A 2815-nucleotide genomic window follows, 5' to 3' on the forward strand; every position below is an offset into this window, starting at 1 on the left:
GTTTATCTGAAATTAACAGGGGTGTCTGTGCCGGGCGTTTCACTGTAGAGACTTTCATCTTTTGGCAGATTTCACATTCCAAAACATAGTTTCTGGTTTGTTTCCTCATGTGCGGCCACCAGTATCGCTGTTTTAATAATGACACTGTGGCTGAAACACCTGCGTGTGCAGAGGCGAGCCCTTCATGTGCAGCTAAGATTAGTCCTAATCTATGTTCCATGTTTGGAATTACTCTATCCCTCACTCCAGGGATTCGAGCAAATGGAACATTATTTGCATCAGTTATATATGAGTATTTGAGTGGAAAGCCTTTTGGTAATGTTTTTCCACTGCCTTTGCTTGAAGCATTGACAGCTTGCGGTCTATTTTCGTTTTAGAACGAGTGATTGCAGCTACGGAAGGCGTTTGCACAGCTGCCTTTGCGACTTCATCAGCCATGGATTTCCCTGCAACGTGAACACCATCACGTTGATGACTCAGTGTATGGATCACGTGAGCTTTTGCAGTTCTTTTCGTAACTGAACAACTTGTTCCCAAAGCAATTTATGCTTGATAGGGCCACCTTTTGCATCTTTGAAACAGTTTTCAATCCAGTTCTGCAAGTATTCATTATAAGATTGAACGCAATAATAGGAATCGCACAATATGCGTGTGGGGAATTCGCGATCAGTATTCTCAAGCGCCATCTTGAATGCTTGTAGTTCAGCTCGCTGAGCTGTACAATCTCCAAGAGATTGCGTTTTTGTGACCATAGGTCGGAATTTACCATCGCGCTAGGGACCTTTAACGATCACGCAAGCAGCACTATAAGCTTGTTCACCCCCAATTGTGGGTTGTGCTGATCCGTCTGTATAAATTATACATCCGTACTGTTCTAGAGGTAGAATCTCAGTGGGCAGAGGACATTCTTGTTCATATTGTAGAAATCCTTGTGTTTTCAAATAGGGGTCAAAAACGTATTCAACTTCTGTTGCAGCAAGAGAATTAACTCACTGTATCCATCTCGGATGTACAAGCTTTTGCATTCGGAATGCTCGCTTTTGTTACTGCTCCTAAAGCAGGTACAGCAGTAAAGACCATTATGCATTTTCCCTGTGCGAGGGTTCTCTCTTTTGCTACTGCAGTTTGAACCGCTGTCAGAATCTTTTCTGTAGAAGTGAATTTCCTTTCAGCTTGTGTGTAGAAGTGCGATTTATAAGCAATTGGTACTTTTTCCCCTTCATTAAAGGTTAAGTACTTGAATCTGCATCTTCCTGGAATGATTCTGATTAGTAAGTTGCGTACGTTTACGTGGTTGCTAATGTCTGTTTGCACTGAACGTAAAATTTCTGTGTGTTTTTGAGTCCAATTGATGTGTTTGAAATCTGGTTTGATTAATTCGTAGAGGGGTCTAACCCTGTCTGCGTAATTTAGAATGTATGTTCTTCCGAAGTTTAGGAAACCAAGAATTGACTACGTTTTTCAGTGTTTTTGGAGGCTGGAGCAGCGCACATTTCTCTAGAAAGTTTGCTGCCAAGCTGTTGCCTTCACTGGATAACCCGTATCCTAGAAAAAGGACATTGAGGTGGGCAATTCTTGATTTCTTGAAATTGAATTTATACCCTTCAGATGTAAAGCCAAGTATTATGGTGTTCACCCTGTTCAAGTGCCTATCCAAGTCATCGTCTGCTAGATAGATGTCATCGACATATGATAATGCTTCATCGTCATAGGTTTGTAGTAACTCTGTTACTCTGGCTGAAAATAACCCTGGACTGTTCTTGAAGCCCTGGGGGAGACAACAGAATTGACGCTGTGTCCCCATACTTGAAAAAGCGGTCAAATACCTGTATTCCGGAGCAATGTTTTGACAGAAGAAACCGTTAGAAATATCTAATGTAGTTTTGTATTTGTTTACGCACAATGCTATTAATTGTTATTCATTACTGCTGCACTGTGTGCATTTTGTACTGCAAAAGTTTTGCATCAGGAGTTTAAATGTCTGTAATCCAAAACTAGACAATATGTATTGTCTGGTTTGGAGACAGGAAACAAAGGATTGTTCATGGACAAGGTGCATCTTTCAATCACCCCTTGGTATTTAAGTTGATCTAAGATCTCCCTGACTTGTTTTTTTAGTTTCTTGCTTAACAGGATACTGCCTTTGTGCAGTCTGTTGTGTTTTTAACTGGATTTTATGTTGAGGAGAATCCTCATCCCATCCCACATGATTTGTATATAATGCAGGTGCCTGGGCTACTGCCCATTTCCTGGCATAGGTGTATTTTATATGAACTGGAATATGGTTGGAGAAGGCTGGCATAATGATGTTTTCGCCATGTGGGCACTTCCTGACAAATCCAGGTGGCCAGTCTTGTTCAGCTAGAAGATTGTCATAACCCTTAGAGAGCTTCTCCCAAAAGAGTGATCTTATTTTTCTACTAATATCCCCCTCCATCCGGAGGTTTACTTCATATAACTTGTGCGGGACACTAACCCTGGTATCAGCAGTTTCAACTTGGATGTACTCATTCAAGTCCACGGTCTCCAGATGATCCTTCAAGAACTTGCGAGCTACGGTTACTTCTGCTGCACTGTCAAACATTGTCTGGGCCCACTCTCCGTTCTTGAGTTGTGTCCTCAAGATCCTCGGCATGTCTGATTATTAGACCTGCTACCTTCTTTTTGGTGAATTGGGTTTTCTTATTTTTTGGAACGTGTTGATAGTCTTTAGACTTCACACATTCTTCATTCTGTTCGGACCGTCCTCTTTCCGATTTCTGTGATGAAGTCTGAAAGGTACGAGAGTAACGTGTATCAGTATCTTGATATTTAT

The sequence above is a fragment of the Lissotriton vulgaris genome, chromosome 1_1 (genome assembly GCF_964263255.1).
Source record: "Lissotriton vulgaris chromosome 1_1, aLisVul1.2, whole genome shotgun sequence".
NCBI lineage: Eukaryota > Metazoa > Chordata > Amphibia > Caudata > Salamandridae > Lissotriton > Lissotriton vulgaris.